This window comes from Bos indicus x Bos taurus, chromosome 1 (genome assembly GCF_003369695.1).
Source record: "Bos indicus x Bos taurus breed Angus x Brahman F1 hybrid chromosome 1, Bos_hybrid_MaternalHap_v2.0, whole genome shotgun sequence".
NCBI classification, from domain to species: Eukaryota; Metazoa; Chordata; class Mammalia; order Artiodactyla; family Bovidae; genus Bos; species Bos indicus x Bos taurus.
In genome coordinates, this window is record NC_040076.1 from 59771288 (window position 1) to 59797461 (window position 26174).

Consider the following 26174-nt stretch of genomic DNA (forward strand, 5'->3'; position numbering starts at 1 on the left):
AAACATATATAAAGACTTATCCTTTCCAATTTTGAGGAAAAAAAATGTTTCCGATTGGCCAAGACCATAGTTTGGAAGCCTCGGGTCTAGACTTTTACCTTTAAAAGCCTGCAGATTCTCTTAGTAGTGTGCCCCTTTTGCTCCATCATCTCAGAATGTGGATCTTATCCTCAAGGTTATCTTCTTGGTTCCAAATGGCTGCTGCTGCTCAACTGCCATATTAAAGTTTCAGGTGAGAAAGAGGAAAAATGGAGAACACATAGAATTGGTGCCTGATGATTTATGTCCTTTTAAGCAGCCTTTCTCGTTGTCCACACAACACTTTACATATCATTGGCCAGAACCTAATCACATGGTTACAACCAGGTGCAAAGACACCGGGAAATGTCTTTTGACTTGGTTTCCATACAAATAAGAGTTAGGTTTCTTTTACTAAAGATAAAAAGGAAAATAGATGTTGAGTGGCAACTGGTGTCTGTACCACACCGTCTTTCAATTCTAGCTCAAGTCATGTGGTTCTTTTTCTGAAACACACTGTCTCTTGTGGATTCTCTCACCTGAAATAGAATCTTTGCAGGATTCATTTGGTTTTTTTTAAATCACATTCCACCTTCCTTGCCTTCTTGTCTTTTCTACCCAACTATATAATAAGCTCTTTACATGCAGGAGTTATTTTTATACCTCTTTAGAGTTACATGAAGTATCTAACCAGTCTTATATATGCTTGATGATTAATAAATTTTGTCAATTATTTTATTAGGGTATCAAGAATGAGTAAAGAGGCTGGGTTGGAAGGATAACAAGTAAATCTCAACTCTCTGCACCAACGTACCTACCCTCTCCCCAAAGTTTTTCTAGGATTGACCCAGTCTGTACTTCTCATCTGGTAGGTCATCTCTCCTAGCCATGCAATTGTTACCTTTTCCCAGGGCTACTTTCCCACATGTAAAACTTCCTTTCAGACTTCATTTGTTTGTGTGTGTGATTCATGACCAAGAGAAAACTTTTCAGGAGTATAGATGGTTCTCTGTGAAGCAGGAGTTGGTAGCCATCCAGCTTCCCTGGGCAGAAATCCACACTACAATCTGTGAGTGTCTAGCTTGGCAAGAATTCTCTGGATTCAGCAGAAAGGACACTACCTGGACAGACAGCAGAATTTGAAGTCCAAATTGCCTTTTCTGGCTTGAGTGACTCCCTATAGCTCATTGCCAGCAGGGATGAGCTTTGCGTGTTCCACTGACTCTAGACTCTTCATGTCCTGGGCCCTCCAGTCAAGAAAGGATTAACCTGGATCTTTCTCCCAGGGCTATATTTTGAAAAAAGAAGAAAAATGAGAAGAGAACCTTTGTTTCTCAGTCACCTGCAAGTATATCATTATAGTCTAAGAGAAGTAAAACATGGGTAGTTTCCTGTAATTATCACCATATAGTTACATATATATACATTATATATTTACATATATATACATTAAAGATGAATGCTAGACTAAATAGTGAGGCTGTGTGTCTGTATGTGCATATGTACAAATCAGTATGTTAAATATATCTGGTAAATTTTTCATGTTTTTTGATCGGTGTGTGTGTGCATGCTAAGTCACTTCAGTCATGTCCAACTCTTTGCAACCCTATGGACTGACTATAGCTCGCCAGGCTCCTCTGTCCATGGTATTATCTAGGCAAGAATACTGGAGTGGGCTGCCATGCCCTCCTCCAGGGGAACTTGCCGACCCAAGGATTGAACCCAAGTCTCTTAGGTCTTGTGCATTTGAGCAGGTTCTTTACCACCAGCACCACCTGGGAAGCCCCTTTGAGGCAGTGTGTGTCTGTGGGGGTGTGTGTGTGTGTGTTAGTTGCTCAGTCATTTCTGACTCTTTGCAATTCCAGGGACTGTAGCCCACCAGTCTCCTTTGTCCCTGGAATTCTCCAGGCAAGAATACTGGAGTGGGTTGCCATTTCCTTCTCCAGGGGATCTTCCTGACCCAGTATTTTCCTTGAAATGTTTTAACCTAGTTAGCCTTTATTACTTGGAAAGAGCAGCTGAAAAAAAGGAGTATGTCAGATAAATACATCAATCTGTGAAGGTCACAGTGAAATAAAATCATGAAATAAAATATTCAGGGCAACTGAATAATACCTGTTACAGACCTTCTAAGAGACAGCTGAAATTTCCAAAGAAAATACACTGGGATCAGAAATCAGTGCTGCAACTATTAAAAACAATCTCAGCCATGTTCTTCTGCTTTTTTTTTTTTTTTTTAAGCAACTTTAAAATGTAGCCTTTATGGTGTGGACAGAGAAATCAGTGATTCCTGACCCAACAGGTTTAGTGAATTGTGCTATCCTGATGACCTGGACTAAGATTAGAGTATTTGAACTGTAAGGAGGTAATTTTTGCTCACCCAGACCACTGAAGGAGGATGTACAAAGTAATTTTCAGATACATACTTTCTCAATTTCTTTAGGCTTTGGTTTCTTCACCTGGAACCCCACTCCAGTACTCTTGCCTGGAGAATCCCATGGATGGAGGAGCCTGGTTGGCTGCAGTTCATGGGGTCGCAAAGAGTCAGACACGACTGAAGTGACTTAGCAGCAGCAAAGTGAAAGAACTGGGCCAGACTATCTCAGAGGCTTGTTTCAGCTCCATGGTTTATGGTTCTACAGAATCCACTGTGTAGAATCAAGATGCTGCACTAAGTTCATGCCAGGTTTGATGAAATTTCTGACATCTTTAGTAAGGTTTTGCTGTCTGAACCAACACAATAACATTGAACACTGATTACATTATGCTTCCTAGCTCTTCCCATTTCCTCATAAACATGGATTGTTGCAAACAGTTTTCCTCAGGCTTAGACTGTGGCTCGGTTGAATTCTTACTGACTCATTTGGGTACTGTATCATTATCTAATTTTGCTCATTGCTCACTTAATCAGGTGCTTCTATGGAATGCAGTTTCCGGAATGTAAAAAGCAAATTGTTAGGCAGAGCAAGAAGTGGAAAGCAGGTGCACCACGCTCAGCACTGCTAACTGAATATAGCAGAAAACGATAATCTGGTTTCTGGGGGGCACCCAGCCCTACCTATCAAAACCTGGGTCAAGTTATTGCTTCTCCCTCATAGCTTAATCACTCACCTTCATTCTCAATATAGATGAAGCAATAACAACATCAATACCATCTCCCCCTCAGGCTATTACAGCACCCGTAGCTTGTGTTTTCTGATTGCTTCAGACTTCAGTGAAAATAAGGCATATATTACTTTTTTAGTCCCTCTCCTTTTCCATTTATTTCACTAGAAAGTTGTGACTTTCTTTTTAATTAAAACAGATAACTGATCTTAAATGGCTTCACTGCCTTCATCTACTTTTGTTCATTTCTCCCACTGATCTCAAACTATCCCTGAAAATAGTATATTTCCTTTTAAACATTGAATGCAGAGTTAGGCATGTAGTAGGCCTCTGAAGAGTTTTTTTTGTTGTTGTTGTTGTTGTTGAATAAATGAAATGTGTCGAGATAAGAATAAATGCAGAAATAGATAAATCTGGACCAGGGAGTCCTGGCAAAAAACTATTATTTAAAATAATAATGCTGAAGATGGGGAGAAGAGTATGTATTTGAAAACTATTAAGAAAGTTTAATTGATGGAAATTGGTGATTTTTTTATAGGTTGGTAAAAGACAAATGAATTCAAAATGACAACCAAGTTTATGATTTAGAGAACTGGGTTAAGAAGGCTATGACATTCAAATTTGGACAAGTTGGATTTGAGATATAGTACAACTTGAAACATTCATTTGGATGTTTAAATCAGGAACTCAAGAGATAAGCTGAACATATATAGTTATCAGTGAATAAGTAATAGTTAAAATCATGGAGCCTAAGTGGAATAGAATAACACGAGGACCTAAGATAAAGCTGGGAAAAAGATGGAGACTTGAGAATGCCAGTCATTTTGATGGATTTTCCTGCTTCCCCATTAGTTGTGAATTGCTCTCCCATCCATTGAGTTAGCTGAAATATACTGATGAAAATTTGGGTTTCTAAATGTGAATTTTATAATGAGCCTGACCAGCAACAGAACATAACAGAAAAACAGTGAATGAAAATAATAACAATCTGTACAGATAAGTAGGAAGATAATAATTGTGGTGGGCATTTTAAGTAAGAAAACTGATTCGAGGGAGACTTGTTTTGGGAATGAAACTCAGGGGAACATGTAACTTGGCGCTCAGCTGTTGCTAAAAACTACAATTACATCTAGAGTATAACAAGATGCAGTATCCTTAAGAACTCAGGCTAAGAACTGGCTGACCAGCCTGAGAATCAAAGTGATTGGATTTATAAAATTCACTTTTCTGAATTATACTGTGGTAAGCTGGATGTTATGGTTAGTTTAACTGTATGAATTCCTCATCCTAGAGGAAGGCAAACTCTAACATGACTAAATAAAAAAGCCACATGCTGACATTCTACCTCAAAGGCTGCAGAATACGAAATTAGACTGTGACCCCAAAGTAAGTTTGTTTCCTTGAACAGCAGAATTCAACAGAAGGTCTCCCAGAGGATTTGGTATAGTAATATGGTCTAGGGTTTCACTAACCTTTGAGTTAAGAGATTCTTTTAAATTTAATCATTTTGGTTGATAATAAAGCACTTGTTCTTCCCTTAATAGGAACAGAAAATAATCACCCACTATCAGTCCTACAGTATCCAGTGATATCTTAAAGATTAACCAACGCTTCCTACATTTTTTTCTTTAAGACATGTAATCTCAGCTCCTTTGGGGTTTCATACTGGTACTCGTTTCACTAATCTGGAATCATTTTTGTTTCTGTCATCTTGAATTCCTCCAAGGACCCCACATCACACTTCATTTGTGTCACCAAAGTTTCAAGAGTTTTCTCATTAAAGATAGACAAATATTAAAAGTAGAAAGGAAATTCAAATCCAGTCTAATATACTGTGCTTCAGTCTTTTAAAGCCTAGTAGCTTTTGTTCACCGGAGAAGGCAATGGCACCCCAACCCAGTACTCTTGCCTGGAAAATCCCATGGACGGAGGAGCCTGGAAGGCTGCAGTCCATGGGGTCGCTGAGGGTCAGATACGACTGAGCGACTTCACTTTTACTTTTCACTTTCATGCATTGGAGAAGGAAATGGCAACCCACTCCAGTGTTCTTTCCTGGAGAATCCCAGGGATGGGGGAGCCTGGTGGGCTGCAGTCCATGGGATCATGAAGAGTCAGACACAACTGAGCAACTTCCCTTTCACTTTTCACTTTCATGCATTGTAGAAGGAAATGGCAACCCACTCCGGTGTTCTTGCCTGGAGAATCCCAGGGACGGGGGAGCCTGGTGGGCTGCCGTCTATGGGGTCGCACAGAGTCAGACACGACTGAAGCGACTTAGCAGCAGCAGCAGCTTTTGTTCACAGCATTCCGTTGCTGAGTGGTATTTAGCTTGTGCTGAATATAGCATTCTAACCTAGTAAGTCAGGCTTGGGAAACAAAACTGTTTTCCATGTCACCGAGGCAAGCTTATTTAATATCAGTTATATGTTAAGAATACAAAACTAATCAAAGGATTTGGGAGGTGAAGATATTGACATTTAAAGGATACAAGTGTATTCAGATTTTTTTTAATAGAGGCTCTGCTGGAGCGAGCCGGCCGGCCAGCACTACTTCTCCAGCCTCGCCGCGGCAGCTTGCCCTCCCGCCTCGCCCTCGGAGGCCGGCGGCGCCTCGTCCTCGTCCGCCTCGTCGTCTTCGGCCGCTTCGGTGCCCGGCGCCCCGGGTCAGGCGAGGGCGCCCGGGGCCACACTCGCGCCGTGGAGAACCAGTACTCCTTCTACTAGGCGGGCGCGCCGGCGCCAAGGCCCTGGGGCCACCGGACCCGCCCCCGGCCACGGGCGATGGCCCACGGGCGTCCAAAGCCGGCCCCTGCCGGCCCCCCGCCCCGCCCGGCGCTGGGTGGGAAAAGCGAAGCTCTTCAGTGAAGACATAATGTTATTAAAGAGCCTATATTAAAAAAAAAAAAAAAAAGAGGCTTACAGTGGGGATTTTTTTTTCTTTTAATGAACATAAAGGAGACAGGGAAATGTGAAGATGTTGATAAGTGGAATGAACTAGCATGGCTCAATCCACGGGTGGAAGAATGTTGAGAGAGAAATTTTAATCACCCTTGGTTCGTTCTCTTCTCCACCAATTCTTGCTCAGGATCCCTGTCCAAAGCTTCAGTTCCCTTTCCTTCGCTTTCTCCTTTGTCTTTCTCTCCTCCATCTTTTTTCCCCCTTCTGCTTTCATCCTACCTCTTTCTTCTTTCCTTTATTACTGAGGTTTGTGACAGGAAATATAGAAAACATGCCGGTCTACACACAAGTGTAAGGAATAAATAATAGCAGGGGTAAATAGGAGCTAGAATAACTGGGAAACATGCCACATAAATTCCACTATTCCATACAATTAATCCACTTCAACAATAATTTATAAAGCACCTCCTACATACAAGGCACCGTAGTAAGTAAGCACTAGGGACATAAAGGTGGAAGCTATCATGTCATCGTATTAAAGGATGTTCCAGTATATTAAATTCAGAAATTCATTGTTTTCTTTTTTTTTTTTTGAATTTAACTTTTTATTTTTTTTTAATTTTATTTTATTTTTAAACTTTACAATATTGTATTAGTTTTGCCAAATATTGAAATGAATTCGCCACAGGTATATCCGCATTCCCCATCCTGAACCCACCTCCCTCCTCCCTCCCCTACCCTCCCTCTGGGAATAGAACTGCCTTATGATCCAGCAATCCCACTGCTGGGCATACACACTGAGGAAACCAGAAGGGAAAGAGACACATGTACCCCAATGTTCATCGCAGCACTGTTTATAATAGCCAGGACATGGAAGCAACCTAGATGCCCATCAGCAGATGAATGGATAAGAAAGCTGTGGTACATATACACAATGGAGTATTACTCAGCCATTAAAAAGAATACATTGTTTTCTTTTGACTGAAGAGAATTGTCATCTTTCCACTTTTCATTTACTGTTTTCTACGGAGTTACCAAATATAGCAGCATCTGAAGACTCAACAACAAAGTTCTGGGAAGGATGATGGTTTGCTGTTGTGTTGCCTGGCACAAGTGTTCATCAGAGGAATTCTTTATGTGCATAACCAGCACAGCCTTGATATTTAAGACTCTAGCATTATGCCATTACTTAATTTTATCCACCTGGAATCAAGAACAGAAGGATAAAACGAAGTCCTAGGCATCCGTTTTTGTCTTTATTGTAAATGGGTTAAAAATATTTCATAGTGAAGCTTCTAAGCTGAAAGCTCCAGGCTGGCTTTGCTGTGTTTGGACACCTTTCCGATGCACAGAGGAATGAGCTTGTGATGGTGGTGGTACTAATCAGAGGTTTCTCTCCTCAGCCCTCCGTTCTTTTCTTCCCACTTTCCATTTCTTTCTTAAACATCTCTTGACTCTGTACTACTATGAGCTAGGTACTATGCTCTAGTAGTATTCCCTGACTCTGCTCTTTCTAACCTAAGCTCGACATCTCAAGGACACCTATGGCATCTGAAAGCATAAGGTATACGAATCATGGAAGTTATGCAGCATTTGTTAATTTCCACATACATCTTTAACATTTAATTATTCTTAATCAAAGTTTAAAATGAACTTTATTTAAGGAATCAAAGAATATATGACATTAAAAAAAACTAACAGCGGTCTGTATCCCATTTCCTGCTCTGCCAAGGAAAATTCTTCTGACACTAAAACTGTTTCTTTTGGAATATACCTCTGTATTGCTAATGCATCTAAATTGCTGCTACTTATTTCTTTTTGTTTTGCTGCTGCTGCTGCTAACTCGCTTCAGTTGTGTCCGACTCTGTGCGACCCCATAGACGGTAGCCCACCAGGCTTCCCTGTCCCTGGGATTCTCCAGGCAAGAACACTGGAGTGGGTTGCCATTTCCTTCTCCATTTTCTTCTCCTTTGTTTGTTTTAGGCATTATCTATTAATTGAATGTTTTGGAAGATAAGCCTGCAGCTCTTTTTGTTGCTTCTCCTTAACACCTTTGCAGTTCTTAGATGGGTCAGGGTATAATCCTTCACAGTGAAGATGGAAGAAAAGTCCACTGGGATGTGTATTAGACATCATTATGGGACCTGGCTCACTTTCAGCTCACCTCTCTGCTCTGGCCATCGCTGCAATAAGCAGGCATTTATCTCAGTATAGCTCACAGCACTTTATCAATTTCTCATCTTCTGCCTTGGACCATCTCTGTACCTCCCTGTGAGGTATAGACATATTCATGCATTCGTAGAACAGAAGTACAACAGGGTTAACTTCCTGGGTCAACCCTTGTCTAGTGGGGGACAGGAGCTAAGAGATAAGTGTTCCCTTCTTCTGTGTCTTGAATGGACAGTCCTGAAGGATGGCCTACATGGTTCTTCAGAGGCCTCTGAAGACACAATTGCCTATGACAGTAGCCAGCTTAATAATGTATCTATACACTGACTTTCCCTCTTCTCTTGTTTCAGTCATCCTAGCCCTTCTCCCCACAAAAACCACCTCTATGCGTCTCTTATTCTAGGCTGTGTGTTTTGGGGAAATTCAGAATAGTATGGAGGTTTGGGGGAAAGATGATTTCTTTCTTTTTGGAGAAAGATTTGCCCTTTGATTTCACTTTTGGGCATTGCGTTGAGAACATGATGCTTGGAGTTATGAAAAGAAAGGTCAGAGAATCACAGAAGATTGAATTTGCCAAAAAAAACAACAACATAAAAGAGGAGCTCTGATATTGTTAAACTGCTTAATTAGTCAATTCTAGAAATACCTTCTTTTGGATTTCCTGTTATGTGAAATAATAGTGCTTTTAAAATGTTGCTATCTAGTAATTTTTAAATTCTAGCTAAAAGTGTACAATACAAATTGTGATCTCTTTGGCTTTATGCTCATGTTGGCGGGTACTGGAAGAGCTTCCTCCCATGTCTTCACATTTGCACATGCTATTCCTTCTACCTGGAAAGACCTCCCATTTTCTTCCTTTTATTCCTATTTTCTCTCTTCTCAGCTGCCTAATTCTCATTCTTCTTTCAAGATTCAACATCCACATTTAGTTTGGATTAAACACCCCTCCTCCATGGTTGCCTAACACATTGTGTGCCTCTTTCAGGACACCTAAAAGAGTATGATATAATCTTCTACCTGTCTTTATGTCTCCTTTATAGATTATAGTATCCTGAAAACAGGAAATCCACTCCAGGGCTTAGGACAATGCCAAACACTTAGTTATCTACTTACTGAAAGATAGGCCTTGCTTGGTGGAGGAAGTATTAGCAGAGATGGACAAACTCATATTGGACACAGAATCAAGGTCATTTGGTCCAGGACTCCCATTTCATAGAAAACAAAAACAGGTTGCATATAGCTAGCCAAAAATTCCTACTGTAAAAAAAATTACTAAGATACTATACAAAACAAATGAAGAATATTAGATGGCCCTTATAATGCCTCACAAAAGGCAACAAAAATATATTATTTATTTTTCCTTAAATTAAAGAAAATACCAGATACTGGGAGAGCAAGTCCAGGAGTCAAATTTTTTTGACATTTAATCTTTTTTAAAAAATCTCCCTTGTCACTATTTCAATGGATACATGAATAGATATCATTATTGAAGTTGACCCAAGACAACTGTGAGCACAATTTATGGGTAAATAACAAATGATTAAAAACAAAATAATGTGCTGGTTATCAAGGTACTGATTTTCAGATTCAAACGTAATCTTCTATACTCTGGTCTTGCTGTGTCTGGGACTCCACAGACTGCATTGCTGCTTTGCCAGCTGGTTATCATGAGGTTCTGTCAACAGAGAATACTAGAGGGATTCTAGAAGGCAGGAGGAGGGAAAGAAAATGGTCACTCTTCTTCCTATTGGCTTCCTGTTCTCACCCAAGCCATGTCTTGGCCCAGCAGCAATGGCTTATAGCAGTTTGTTTCTGTTTGCAGTTGTTTTCTCCATTTGCCCATACTCAGCCTTCTTCCTCACAAATATCTGTACCAGCTGAGTCCTGCTTCCTGGGAACTCTTCTCTGAGCATCAGAGTCTTCAGCATCAGCCAGGCAGTGCTTCTTCTTCAGGATTCTGGGTCTCAGTGTTGTAGGGCCACTCTCCAAACTTCTTTGTTCTAGTAACTCATTTCCCTCCCTGACCCCAGCCCTAGGGGGTCAGGGAGAGAATTCTGCATGTACTAACCATTTTGCATATATTTGCTCTAATTCTTCCATAAAATCTTACTGATTATATTTTTTTAATTTTACAAATTAAGAGACAGACTGTTAGAGTCTAAGTAAATTTCCCAAGATTACATAGCTAGTTAATAGCTCTATGATTTAACCCCCCCCCCACCCCTTTTCTTTTTTAACTCCAATGACCATTGTCTATTATGATGTCTCCAAGGGCCTAAGTTTTGGACTTGTTAAACTGAGATTAGAAAAAATATTTAGTGTTTTTATATCAAGAGCAATGTGCTCTAATAAGCACTTGAAATTATTGTGGGCCAGTATGACAGAGAAGAGTTTTAAGAAAACTTAAAAGTTTGAAGTTTTTTTCTTCAAAATAATACTTTTCTTACACTTTCCTAATGATCATTAAATATAGTTAAATCTACCACTGAGCCAGTGATAGGCTTTAGTCAGATTATTCCCCTGAATCTGAGTCCGGTTCTCTGTTGAAATTTGAGATTTAGTTTTGCTTATCTACCACTCCCTGGTGGCTCAGAGGTTAAAGCGTCTGCCTGGAATGCAGGAGACCCAGGTTTGATTCCTGGGTTGGGAAGATCCCCTGGAGAAGGAAATGGCAACCCACTCTAGTACTCTTGCCTGGAGAATCCCATGGAGGGAGGAGCCTGGTAGACTACAGTCCGTGGGGTTGCAAAGAGTCAGACATGACGAAGCAACTTCACTCACTTTTGCTTACCTTGTATCAAAAGTCCTTGGGGGCTTTTTCTTGTAAGGATTGGTAGTTTTACCTTCTCTGTCTAAGATGATAAATTCTGTGTCATTATTAGAGAGTTATCTCTATTAGCCATTGGTCTTATTTTCAATCACTGATCTTAGTTTTTCTGTTTTTATTTTTCTCTCATCAGTTCAGTTCAGTTCAGTTGCTCAGTTGTGTCATGTCTGACTCTTTGTGACCCCATGGACTGCAGCACACCAGGCCTCCCTGTCCATCACCAACTCCTGGAATCTACCCACACCCATGTCCATTGAGTCAGTGATGCCATCCAACCATCTCATCCTCTGTTGTCCCCTTTTCCTCCTGCCTTCAATCTTTCCCAGCATCAGGGTCTTTTCAAATGAGTTAGTTGTTTGCATCAGGTGGCCAAAGTATTGGAGTTTCAGCTTCAGCATCAGTCCTTCCAATGAATATTCAGGACTGATCTCCTTTAGGATGGACTGGTTGGATCTCCTTGCAGTCCAAGGGACTCTCAAGAGTCTTCTTCAACACCATAGTTCAGAAGCATCAATTCTTTGGCACTCAGCTTTCTTTTTAGTCCTACTCTCACATCCAGCCATGACTACTGGAAAAACCATAGCTTTCACTAGAAGGACCTTTGTTGGCAAAGTAATGTCGTCTCTGCTTTTTATTATACTGTCTAGGTTGATCATAATTTTTCTTCATAGCAAAGGCCAATTCTGTACTAGAGATAGATAAGATAAAACTACTGATCTTGTCAGAACTAAATCCTCAGTTTGACCAACACTAGAGGAATTTCCCAGTGTGCATTTCTGCTGAATTTATTGCTCATCCTTTCTCACCCTTTAGAAGAATAGAACAACTCCTTTAGCTAGAACATGTATAAATTGATTCACACATGTTAATAGAAAGGCCCTTAGCCTAGCAGATTGTTGCTACCAGCAGCTGATTTCACATTTATACTACCTCCTCTCAAGGGCCCTTTATGTCTTACACAAAATATTCTGAACAAAAAAACAGAATTTCTGAAATAAGATTTCCATAGATAGAAGAGAATTCAGTTTTGACAACACTGTATGTGGGGGAATACATGTTGAGCATAGACCCAGAGCTAGTTTAAATGAGCTAACATTAGAGAGACTTTAGGAAGCAAAGGGAAACTATAGCCCCTCCCCTAGGAATTCTCTGAGGGATGATATCAGAGGGGAAATGAGCTTGCTGTTCAAGACAGGATTTATTGATCTCCTAATGTTTTCTTGGGAGAAGGCAATGGCACCCCACTCCAGTACTCTTGCCTGGAAAATCCCATGGGCAGAGGAGCCTGGTAGGCTGCAGTCCATGCTAAGGGTCGGACACAACTGAACGACTTCACTTTCACTTTTCACGTTCATGCATTGGAGAAGGAAATGGCAACCCACTCCAGTGTTCTTGCCTGGAGAATCCCAGGGACAGGGGAGCCTGGCGGGCTGCTGTCTATGGGGTTGCACAGAGTTGGACACGACTGAAGGGACTTAGCAGCAGCAGCAGCAATGTTTTCTTAGGACTGACCCTGTTAGTAATCTGCATTTGCTAGAAAAGTGCTAAGTGAAGATTTTCTGGTTTCAAAACTAAAAATGCAAAGTGACATGTAACCCATGTATATAGTCCATTTCTTCTAATTTGAAAAGGGAAAGAGGTGCTAGTGATTTATGGAGAAATTTCAAAGCAAGAAAAAAGATTAAATATAGAAATTGCTACAAAAATTAAAAGAACCCTAATGAAGAAGATCCTATGATCCAGAAGACAATTATTATAATTTAGTGCACATTCTCTTACTGCTTAATTGCTGTTTTTCAAACCAGTCTGCTAGAGATGTGGGAATGTAACACTAATTTAACCTTTGCCTGAGAGATACATTTATGAATGCAAACTGAAGAATACCTGTAAGAATTTATGTTAAAGAATACGGGGAATCTACTATGTGTCAGACATTGCACTAGGTATTTAAAGAAAGAAAATCTTTAATTTTGAGGTAATTATAGAATCACATGCAGTTGTAAGATAAAAATGCAGAAAGAGTCTATGTATCTTTCACCGTTTCTTTCCTCCAATGGTAACATCTTGCAAGATTATAGTATAATATGAAAAGCTTGTTTACTCTAAAAATCCAATTCTATCCCATTTGAAGTAACAACATTTGGGGGGAGAACTTAAAATAATGCTGAATTTCACCTGGAAAAACAAATCAAAGATTAAAATTGAATGTGTTTTAGATTCACATTTTAGCTATTCACCCAAAAGCAAAAGATATCTGCAGAAAATAATGTAAGAAATAAACATTACTAATAAACATGAGTGAATAGCCTGGGAGATTCTAAAGAAAGAAGATAACTTAAAAGGAGTTAAAAATTAGAAGGTTTAGTTCCTATGAGCTATTAAAATATGATAAATCTACAATAATAAAGAAGTTTGGTATCCATGAAGGCTACCAAAGTAGATCAGTAAAATAGAATACAATGTTTAGAAATAGAACCAAATAGATACATAGTTTGACTTTATCATAAAAGAAAAATCTAGAATTAGCACAGAAGAGATGGAATATTTAGAGACCATGAGGATAATTTGGCAAAAGAAAAAAAGCTGAAATTCTACTTCATTATATCAAAATTGAAGATTAAACCCAAATTTTAAAGGAAAAAAATGTAAAAATATTATAATTAGATAAGGACTTATTTTGAAAATATTACTAGAGCTGAGAAGAGCTTTATAACCATGACACAAAACCCAGAAGCTATATTGGAAAAAAGATAAATTTGACTTCATGCAAATTAAAACTATTGAATAAGGGAAATGCCATTAAAAATTTAAAAATCAAACCACAAACAAGAACAAGTATTTGCAATATTTATGGAAAAGAGTTAATTTCTTTTACAAAACACTCCAGCAAATCAATAAGAAAAATACCAACAACCTAGTATTAAAAAGGCAGAGAACATAAAGGGGAAGCTCAGAGATAAACACAAATGATGAGTAAGATATAGAGCAATTCTGAATATACTCAGAATGATGAAGTTGCAAAATAAAGCATTAGCAGAATGGCACAAATTAAAAATTAGATAGTGAACATTATTAGATAGAATGTGGAGAAAAATAGGCACCCATGCATATATGTTTCAGTTTAGTTTAGTGGCTCAGTCATGTCCAACTCTCTGCGACCCCATGAATCGCAGCACACCAGGCCTCCCTGTCCATCACCAACTCCCAGAGTTCACTCAAACTCATGTTCATCGAGTCGGTGATGCCATCTAGCCATCTCATCCTCTGCCGTCCCCTTCTCCTCCTGCCCCCAATCCCTCCCAACATCAGAGTCCTTTCCAATCAGTCAACTCTTCACATGAGGTGGCCAAAGTATTGGAGTTTCAGCTTCAGCATCAGTCCTTCCAATGAACACCTAGGACTGATCTCCTTTAGAATGGACTGGTTGGATCTCCTTGCAGTGCAGGCATATATGTTTAGGGATGATAATTGCTGCATAGTTGTTAATAGCAAAATGGAGCAAAGCAAAAAATAACTTAGATGTAACTTAAATGTGCCTTAGAGATGTGTCAGTTGAGTAGAAATGGGTGGACCTTGTACCACAGTTTAGCTTACCACAGTTTAGTTCAGTCACTGACAGAACCACACTGTTGGCTCAAAAGTTGAGGTCACCCTTAAAAGAAGGAGGCCAGAGGCGTCAGTTCATCGCATCCCTTGGAACTAGGCAAGAAGTTCTTTCTTGAAAGGGGTCTAAGCGGTTCAAAAGAATAAGCTAATATGATACCACTTGTATATAAATGTTACTCATATACATGAATTTACATATACAAAGATAGGAGTTTTTTAGAATATACAAGATAATAATATTATTATAATGTAAAATATTATATATATTGATAATATTAATATCTCCCTGAGTAGTAGGATTAAGAGGAGGATATTGGGTTTTTTATATCCTGTTGTTATTGTTGCTGTTCATGTGCGACTCTTCGTGACCCCATGAACTGTAGCATACACGGTCTCCCTGTCCCTCACCACCTCCCAAAGTTTGCCCAAATACAGGTCCATATCCTACTATGCTCGAAAAATGTTTTAGTAAGTGCATGTATTGCCTTTATACTAGTATCAAAAAATCTTGATGAATTTAGAAATAGTTTCCAAGCTTCACTGAAACCCTCTTTAGTTAAAGGCTATGACCAACATGCTTAGAGTTTCTTATATCCTCACCAGCTCACAGATTCTCCTGCCTAAGGTATTTCCCGTGCCCTGTCTCAATCATTTTCTATTCAATTATCCTGCTTTAATTTTCTTTGTATACTTCATTCCAATATGGGTTTGGGTTCCCCCCACCCCATTACAGTTGCCATTTGCAACCCTAGGTTGTAACCTCTGCATCTGACCAACTGGCTTCATAGTAGAGGTTCCCATGGCCTCTTTCTGGGTTTTCACTAATTTGTCAGAGTGGCTCACAGGAATCAGAGATATATTTTACTTACTAGATCACAGGTGTATTATCAGATCAGATCAGTTGCTCAGTCGTGTCCGACTCTTTGTGACCCCATGAATCACAGCATGCCAGGCCTCCCTGTCCATCACCAACTCCCGGAGTTCACTCAGACTCATGTCCATTGAGTCAATGATGCCATCCAGCCATCTCATCCTCTGTCGTCCCCTTCTCCTCCTGCCCCCAATCCCTCCCAGCATCAGAGTCTTTTCCAATGAGTCAACTCTTCGCATGAGGTGGCCAAAGTACTGGAGTTTCAGCTTTAGCATCATTCCTTCCAAAGAAATCCCAGGGCTGATCTCCTTCAGAATGGACTGGTTGGATCTCCTTGCAGTCCAAGGGACTCTCAAGAGTCTTCTCCAACACCACAGTTCAAAAGCATCAATTCTTCAGTGCTCAGCCTTCTTCATAGTCCAACTCTCACATCCATACATGACCACAGGAAAAACCATAGCCTTGACTAGATGAACCTTTGTTGGCAAAGTAATGTCTCTGCTTCTGAATATGCTATCTAGGTTGGTCATAACTTCCCTTCCAAGGAGTAAGCGTCTTTTAATTTCATGGCTGCAGTCACCATCTGCAGTGATTTTGGAGCCCAGAAAAATAAAAAGTCTGGCACTGTTTCCACTGTTTCCCCATCTATTTCCCATGAATTAATGGGACCGGATGCAATGATCTTCATTTTCTGAATGTTGAGCTTTAAGCCAACTTTTTCACTCTCCACTTTCACTTTCATCAAGAGGCTTTTTAGTTCCTCTTCACTTTCTGCCATAAGGGTGGTGTCATCTGCATATCTGAGGTTATTGATATTTCTCCCAGCAATCTTGATTCCAGCTTGTGTTTCTTCCAGTCCAGCATTTCTCATGATGTACTCTGCATATAAGTTAAATAAGCAGGGTGACAATATACAGCCTTGATGTACTCCTTTTCCTATTTGGAACCAGTCTGTTGTTCCATGTCCAGTTCTAACTGTTGCTTCCTGACCTGCATACAAATTTCTCAAGAGGCAGATCAGGTGGTCTGATATTCCCATCTCTTTCAGAATTTTCCACAGTTTATTGTGATCCACACAGTCAAAGGTTTTGGCATAGTCAATCAAGCAGAAATAGATGTTTTTCTGGAACTCTCTTGCTTTTTCCATGATCCAGCGGATGTTGACAATTTGATCTCTGGTTCCTCTGCCTTTTCTAAAGCCAACTTGAACATCTGGAAAATCGCAGTTCACATATTGCTGAAGCCTGGCTTGGAGAATTTTGAGCATTACTTTACTAGCATGTGAGATGAGTGCAATTGTGCAATAGTTTGAGCATTCTTTGTCATTGCCTTTCTTTGGGATTGGAATGAAAACTGACCTTTTCCAGTTCTGTGGCTACTGCTGAGTTTTCCAAATTTGCTGCCATATTGAGTGCAGCATTTTCGCAGCATCATCTTTCAGGATTTGGAATAGCTCAACTGGAATTCTATCACCTCCACTAGCTTTGTTCATAGTGATGCTTTCAAAGGCCCACTTGACCTCACATTCCAGGATGTCTGGCTCTAGGTCAGTGATCACACCATTGTGATTATCTGGGTTGTGAAGATCTTTTTTGTACAGTTCTTCTGTGTATTCTTGCCATCTCTTCTTAATATCTTCTGCTTCTGTTAGGTCCATACCATTTCTGTCCTTTATCAATCCCATCTTTGCATGAAATGTTCCTTTGGTATCTCTGATTTTCTTGAAGAGATCTCTAGTCTTTCCCATTCTGTGTTTTCCTCTATTTCTTTGCATTGATCACTGAAGAAGGCTTTCTTATCTCTTCTTGTGTATTATAACAGGTTATAACTCAGAAACAGCCAGATGGAGGAGATGTATAGGGCAAGGAGTGGGGAAGAGGATGGAGCTTCCATGCCTCCTTGGAGCATGCCATTCTCTCCACACCTCCCCATGTTTATCAACCCCTGCAGCTCTCCAAACTCATCCTTTGTGGCTGTTAGGGAGGCTTCATTATCATAGGCATGATTGATTAAATTCTTGGCCATTGATGAATGAACTCAGTCTCCAGCCTCTCTCCCAGCCTTGAGGTCAGGAGGTAGGACTGGAAGTTCCAACCCTCTAATCACAAGGGTGGCTCCACTGGCACCAGCCCCCATCTTTAGGTGCTTTTAAAAAGTGATCTCATCAGCATGTCAAAAGAGACCTTTTATCACTTTTGCAACACTTATAAAATTTGAACTGTGGAGGAAGAACAAATATATGTGAGAAGTATTAATATCTTGTGGTCATCTGAATAATCAAATATGTATTTTTTGTTACAAATCACAATATCAAAATTTTATTTATAGCAATTCTCATTATCTGAAATTCCTATTTGTTTACATTTTCACTCCATGCCTCCACCAATATGTACTCAACTCCAAGAGGGTAGGACTTACTACCTGACTTGTTTACTGCCTCAGCTTCTAATAGAGTGCCTGATACATAAGTAAGCGCTATTCAATAAATATTTGTTGAATGATTTAATGAATTACAAGCAATACAAGAACGGGCTACATGTTATCTCATTTTACCTAGAAGGTAAGTTGGATTTCTCCACCTTGGAAACTTGGCTTCATTCTCTATTCTTCAATTAATACAATGTACAGTTAGAACCTACTGTCTAGAAGAGCCATGAGCTGTGAGGCATAGCAAAGTAAGGTCTGTCTTGTCTTCATAAACCTTAAAATTGATGACAGGTTATTTCTATCTGGCAACCATCAGCAAAGGGGTGCCTGAGACAGAAAACACCATGCAGGGTGAGAATGAGAGAAGCGATTCTTGTCTCATTAACTGGTGGGGTACAAGAGGAGTTTTTGCCTCCCAGCACCAGAAGATCGGGGCCTGGAAACCACTAGCACATCAAATCTCCTGGGATTTACCCCATGTGGATACAATTCTGATATACTATCCCTCCTCTGCCAGTGTTTCTCACACATATGGTTTCTATGGTTGCCCTGAATCTCCGATGCCTGGGAGGGACCCCTGCCATGTATGCCAGCTGGCTTGTGGGCCCCGTGTTCTCACCTCATTTCTGCCAATCCTGTTTCAGAGCTGGGCCTTTTTCCCAATTTATCCAGCCTATCTCTGAGAGTGTTTTTCTGAACACAGTTGTCCTCAGAACAGGAAGAGAAATGTAATCAGGATACAGCAGCATTTCAATACTTTTTGGATTTTTTGTCTGAAAATTTGCGCTATTAGAGACTTCTTGGAGTTAATACATTAGCCTCTTTTGGGAATAAAGAGGGGCACCTTCAAATATTAAAGCAATAAAGAAGAAGCAAACAAAACTACTAAAACCTTAGTGTGAAAATGTAAATTAGGCATTTGGATTATATCAGTAGTGAAAGATTATATCTTTCACATATATATGTGTCTGTGAGTGTGTGCATATATGTATATACTTTCAAAAATGTTTTTTCTTCCCTCTCATTTTCACAGCATAAGGACACAATCCTAGGAAAGCACAGAGGCTTGGCTAAGGTCACAAAAAAGTTTCTTGAATCCCTGCCCTTTTAAGAATTCATGGGGAAGAGCTTGTCAACTGTTAAGTGGAAATCCTTAGGACAGCCATCAACAGACTCTGACACTGAGCACCTGGGTTAGTATCATAAAGAACCATGTTTCTGGAAGCCCTTTTCAGTTATGTAACAGTTAAGGGCTTGGGTTCTGGTTACAGCAACATAGATTTAGCTCTTGCTTCACTATGCAAATTGGACAAGTAATACCATCTGTAAGTTCAGTGTATTCACCTGTAAGAGACAGATGGTGATAGTATCTGCTTTGTATAGGTGGTATAAAAATTAAATGAGCTGAAGAAGGAAAAGCATGGAGGAAAGTCCTTGGCTCATAGTAGGCACTTGATAAACACTGGCTGTTCAAAGTAAATGATTAAAGACAAGGTTTAACCACTTCACAGTGTTGTGAAGGGCTCTCTCAACTAGCCTCTCACCACCCTGCTTCTCTGCATCTCAATTTTCATAGCTGCAAAATGGAGTTGATGATTAATTTCCCCTACCTTCCCCCAAGAATATCTCATTTTTAAACAAAACTGTTAACTTTAGATGAGATAGTGTGCACTTGGGCATCTTCAAATCCATACTGGAGAATATGGAAGAGCTAAGGAGCATGGAAGAAGCAATGGAAATAGTAGAGTTTTGAGATACTTAAAGTTGCCATCCACCTTTTTCCTCTGTTATCCATTGGCAGAAATGTGGTATGGATTGAAACTTGGAACATTTGGAAAGCCACTGTTCCCTGGAAATTCTACTCTGAGGTTTAGAAGTTAGGGGAAAGTTCTGTGTGGTTCTAGTATGCTCCATCCAACTCTGATTCATCTCAAAGATCCAAGAGGAATACAGGGTTTAGCTAGCTAGCTTAATCCAGTAATGGAGATGGGCTTAGACCTCACTCCAAAAGAAACCAACTTCTTAAAAAAAAAACAAACAATCATGCTCTTATAGGAAAAGCAGCCTTAGGCCTTAAACACTCAAGTGAAAAGACAGAGTCTTTTTCTTTTTCTTCTCATAATAGCCTAAGCTTCTCTGAAGGTCCATGGAATCACCCATTAGTTTGAAAATGCAGATTCCTGACCTCTACCCTACAGAGAATTTGATTTGGTAGATTTGGAGTAGAGCTTGGGAATAAGAATTTTTAGTGAGCACCCTTACCTGATTATGAATTGAGGGGCCATCTGAAGCACACTTAGAAATATATTAAGTGAAATACTTGCACATAAATTCCTATGCCAGTTAGAAAATTAACACAATCCTCATCTCTTTCATGTTCTTAACCTCTTTCTTCAGGAACCACTCATTTTAGCTGGAGCCAAGATACAATTTCATTACCTGAGAAGTTGAATAGAACAGAGTGAAGGAATTTAGAAAGATGTGTCTAATTTCAAATTTTCATATTGAAAAGAAAAATAACAAGGTAAAAATGGTCTGCTACTGTTTTTGTAGCAAAAGGAAATCTGAACACACAGACATGTAAATAAACATCTTCGAAGGGAAGCACAAGATGGTTAACACAGAAACTAAGGTAATTGGTTGTCTATTGGAGATGGGTGAAAACAAAGCGATAATAGAGGGATTGATATTTTCCAAGTTTACATTTCAATTTATTTTTGACTTTTAAACCACATTAATGTTTTGTATATTCAGAAAACATTATTAATTTATCAAGCATATAGTAAAATCTAGAAATTGAATACAAACACATGAATTGAACTCTATGTAGAAGAAGCAAAGCCAGAATTAATTCCAGTAAAAGCTTTGAACCTTACTCTGACTGCATCCCACCTTCAGTGGTATATTTTCTAAAGATGAAAAGAAACTTTTGGTGGTTGAATAGTTTGAAACAATTTTGTGGGTATTGCACAACTGAGCAAACAAGCAAATATATTGGTGTTTGGAGGGCATGGAATTCTCATGGTAGGAGAGTGGCAAAAACTGGGGAAAGGGGGAAGGAGAACTCTGCTGTATTGGATTAGACTTGGAAGTATCAGTACAAACTCAAAGAAAGAGCTTAAAAGTAATTATACTTAAGTAGCAATGAATGTATTTATCAATGCCAAAGAATGCTCAAACTACCGCACAATTGCACTCATCTCACACGCTAGTAAAGTAATGCTCAAAATTCTCCAAGCCAGGCTTCAGCAATATGTGAACCATGAACTTCCTGATGTTCAAGCTGGTTTTAGAAAAGGCAGAGGAACCAGAGATCAAATTGCCAACATCTGCTGGATCATGGAAAAACCAAGAGAGTTCCAGAAAAACATCTCTTTCTGCTTTATTGACTATGCCAAAGCCTTTGACTGTGTGGATCACAATAAACTGTGGAAAATTCTGAAAGAGAAGGGAATACCAGACCACCTGATCTGCCTCTTGAGAAATTTGTATGCAGGTCAGGAAGCAACAGTTAGAACTGGACATGGAACAACAGACTGGTTCCAAATAGGAAAAGGAGTACATCAAGGCTGTATATTGTCACCCTGCTTATTTAACTTATATGCAGAGTACATCATGAGAAACGCTGGACTGGAAGAAACACAAGCTGGAATCAAGATTGCTGGGAGAAATATCAATAACCTCAGATATGCAGATGACACCACCCTTATGGCAGAAAGTGAAGAGGAACTAAAAAGCCTCTTGATGAAAGTGAAAGTGGAGAGTGAAAAAGTTGGCTTAAAGCTCAACATTCAGAAAACGAAGATCATGGCATTCGGTCCCATTACTTCATGGGAAATAGATGGGGAAACAGTGGAAACAGTATCAGACTTTATTTTTCTGGGCTCCAAAATCACTGCAGATGGTGACTGCAGCCATGAAATTAAAAGACGCTTACTCCTTGGAAGGGAAGTTATGACCAACCTAGATAGCATATTCAGAAGCAGAGACATTACTTTGCCAACAAAGGTTCGTCTAGTCAAGGCTATGGTTTTTCCTGTGGTCATGTATGGATGTGAGAGTTGGACTGTGAAGAAGGCTGAGCGCTGAAGAATTGATGCTTTTGAACTGTGGTGTTGGAGAAGACTCTTGAGAGTCCCTTGGACTGCAAGGAGATCCAACCAGTCCATTCTGAAGGAGATCAGCCCTGGGATTTCTTTGGAAGGAATGATGCTAAAGCTGAAACTCCAGTACTTTGGCCACCTCATTTGAAGAGTTGACTCATTGGAAAAGACTCTGATGCTGGGAGGGATTGGGGGCAGGAGGAGAAGGGGACGACAGAGGATGAGATGGCTGGATGGCATCATTGACTCGATGGACATGAGTCTGAGTGAACTCCGGGAGTTGGTGATGGACAGGGAGGCCTGGCGTGCTGTGATTCATAGGGTCGCAAAGAGTCGGACATGACTGAGTGACTGAACTGAACTGAACTGATCTGATCACCTTATCTTGGTTTATAACTGCCAACTTCCATTCAAAGGAACCAGGACTCGCTGGAAAACTGACAAACCCTAAATCTGGGGCAGTGAAGTACAGGGTGAGCCAGGAGCACTGAACTGAATCAAAAAGTAAAGAAGTGCTCAAACACTGATAAGACAATGTCAAAAAATCATTGGTACCAGATTAAAGAGGCTTACACTGAACAAATCTGTGACAACTAGAATATTATTATAAATATTGGCCAGAATGGATTATAGTAAACCTCTCTGAGGCCATAGTGGTAGCAAAAATAATGGCGGTGAATGGAGAAAATAAAAAGAAACATTTATTTCTACAAAAGAATAACAACTCTTAAGTGTAGAAAGAATGTAAAATGATTTTCTAAGACTATCAATGACTATTGTAATAATTGATTCAAACAAAAAACATCAAAACATGCTAAAACTATTGTGTAAAACATTGGTCTTACAATCACCCAGTTTCATAATTATTTATTAATAACAGAAGGAACAGGCTCTATTTACAATGGAGAAATTTGACAGCATCACCTTAACCAAATGGTGAAACTTACAATCACCAAATTTGACAAACTGGCAGCATATGCCTCCTGAAGTGATGTACTACGAGAGACACATCCTGCCAGAAATGTTTAACCTTACTCTAATCGTGAGGAAGCAATCAGAAAAATCTAAATTGAGAAATGGTCTGCAAAACAACTAGTCCAGACACTTCAAAATGTCAGTGTCTTAACAGTTAAAAAGAAAAGCTGGGCACAGTTCTAGAATATAAATTATTTAAGAGATATGTTTACTAAACAATACATTTTTTAAATCAAATCCTGGATTTTTAATAAAGCTATAAAAGACATTATTGGAACAACTTGGGAAATTTGAACATAGATTGTACGTTGTATAATATTACTTATGAAAGCTAAAATTTCCTGAAAATCATCAATTCCATTGTGAATATGTAGGAGAATGACCTTGTTTGCAGAAAATACATACCACCACAGCATTTTGATGTCTACCACTTAATAGTTCACCAAAAAGAGAGAAGGAAAATGAAAGACAAAGCAAATGTGGCAAAATATTAACAACTGGTGAAGCCTGCATAATATTATCAGGTGCTAATTTTATTACCAGTGCAACTTGCCAATGGCTTCCCTGGTGACTCAGCAGTTAAGAATCGACCTGCAATGCAGGAGACTCAGTTTCTATCCCTGGGTCAGGAAGATCCTCCAGAGGAGGGCATGGCAACCCACTCTACTACTCTTGCCTAGAGAATCCCATGGACAGAGGAGCCTCGCAGGCTGCAGTCCATAGGGTCGCACAGAGTCAGACATGACTGAAGCAACCGAGCAGCAGCAGCAACTTGTCAGTAGGTTTGAAAATTTTCAAAATAAGAAGCTGGAGGGTCTGCAGGGGGCAAATAAAGCGAGCAGTATTGGTTGCAACCAGCATTGGTTGCCAGAATGGTGTGGTGTATATACTTCTGTTTATCTCTTATCATGTGGGGCATGCACCTGCTAACCCATTCATTAATTCATTTCCCTCTGCTGTCTGGCTGTGTCCCATCCCCCTCCTCTCACCAGGATGTGCTTAGGTACAATAGTGAGGGGAGGAGGCATATGGAGAGCTTTCTCTGTATTACCATCTCAGAGGGATATTCCCACTTCTAGCACCTCTCCGAAGGGCTAATGGCCTACAGAGCCTTATTACCATCCTGGGATAAGTTCAATTTTTTTTTTTATGATAGCAATTTGTTACACCAGTTTGCCACTTGCCTGCTGCTTCCTTGTTAATCCAATAATCTATATGAGAAAAGCAATTTGACGTACCTCCTTCCCATCTGCCACCCATCATCCAATCTATATCTTAACTATCAGTGATTTATTAATGGTGTCTACATTAAGCACATCTCCGCTCCGTTGGCGCCCTCCTTCTCAGTCTCTCACTTGGATACCCTCTCTGGGTGTGTTAGGAGGCAAACTCAACATGGAGATTAAAAACAACAACAGAATAATAAACTGAGCCTCAGTTCCAGGAGTTGCTCCTTTCAGACAATTTAATTTACGCACAACCATGAGCTTATCAGATCCATTTCAGAGCCAGTCATAAGACATGTGAGAATCTAGGATATTTCTCATCATGTTTGTCACTCTGTCTTCAAACTTGATTTTTTAAAACTGGTTGAAGTTAGCCATTGGAACCTGCAAATAAACATTGTTAGTATTGCCCCTGTGCTGTAACTGAATGTTTCATTCCTTATCCCCAACTTCCTGGATGTCCATTCACTTGAATTAAGGGCCCACATGAGCCCTGGAACCTGACCTCTTTCCTGCAGAGACCGAAAGGGCAGGTAGCTATGGGCTAGCTGTACTGAAGCACCTCTGAGAAAGGCCTTTATTCTCGAAGGTGTGAGCCTGGTTCTCTGCACATCAGGGCATTACTTGAAATTGCCAAGCTTCGTTTTCCTCCGTGTACTCTGGCCTACCCAGAAGAACAAAGGCTCCAGGCTGACACTTCCAGAGGAGGGACATAATGGAGTCAAGTGGTTGAAAATGGCACATATAGCAATGTCTGTGGTCTACTGAAGATGCCATTCACTTTGACTTTGTGCTATCCTTTACCTATAGAAGCTAGATGCACATGGCCCAACCTAAAGCCCATGATAAGAGAAGAAACATGGGCATTGGATGGAAATTTCCAGAATCCACTGCTATTGGTATCTAGTTGCAGTTTCCAGAGTCCAGCGGAACTGAGAGTCCAGATGCTGTAGTGGTTAGCTTATCAGCTGATATGTTAATTCTGGCTCTGCAGATTCCTCTCTGCTCCATAGCAAGTTTCTGAATCTGGAAAGTGGGACTGCTGTCACCACTTCATAAGGTGGTGATTATGAGTAACAATGATTAATCAGTACATTATTTTTATTGTCCTCTTTCATCAAATGTGATGTGAATTTTAATTCTGTAATGGCTCCTCTCCCTCGCTCTTTTTTTTTTTTGTAAGCAACTTTTTTCCATTAAGTCCCTCAGGAGTCCTGCTTGCATTTGCCTTTTGTCCTTGCTTCTGTTTGCACTGGTCTAACTTTTACCTGCGTTGTTTGGCTGCTCTTGGGCTTGCATTGCCTACCATTCCTGTTTCTTCCATTCTAGGCAGTGACCTTGAACTCTCTGCTGGGTAAATAACATGTAGCTTGTGGTGGGGGTGAGCTGCTAATAAGTAGAGGGGTATTTTCTTGAGTTGATGGATTTTAAGAAAAGAAAAATGAAAAAAGACAGTCAACCTGGCTCTGCAACCTACATTTAACATTCCTGTTCTTCCAAAGTCAATGGTGGCATCTTAAGTTGTCATCCTTTTAAACTCATCCTAGCAATGTGCTTATAATAAGGCAACAGTTCTAAACAGCTGGTATGTTCCACCTTATAAGTGACCAAAACTTGTAATTTTGCATAGCAGTTGTTGGTATAAATTTTTTATCCTTGCAAATAAATGCCAATTGCTGAAGAATAGAAACTGTCTAATCCCATTTCTTTTCCTCTCATGAAATTCAGCATTTCTCAGTAAGTGCGGGATAAATGCTTGAGGAACAAGTAACTGTGGTTTCACCTTGAAGAGTGATAACCTATTTTACTTTGATTTATTTTCCTTTGAGTCATTGTCTTTCAAAACTCTCTATTAAATTTTTCCCCTCTGTTCAGGAGTTGTATTGCTTTCTAAAAACACATCCCCCTCCATCTTTTCTTAATTAACAGGCTTTTCCAGGACCCTTTTGG

The 26174-nt window shown here is 39.8% G+C and overlaps 1 non-coding gene across 1 annotated transcript; it reads left to right on the forward strand.

The window, feature by feature from the left end:
- Positions 1–10767: 10767 nt before the first annotated feature.
- TRNAS-GGA lies at positions 10768–10839 on the forward strand. The gene has a single exon. It is a non-coding gene; the product is annotated as a tRNA-Ser (tRNA).
- The last annotated feature ends 15335 nt before the right edge of the window (positions 10840–26174 follow it).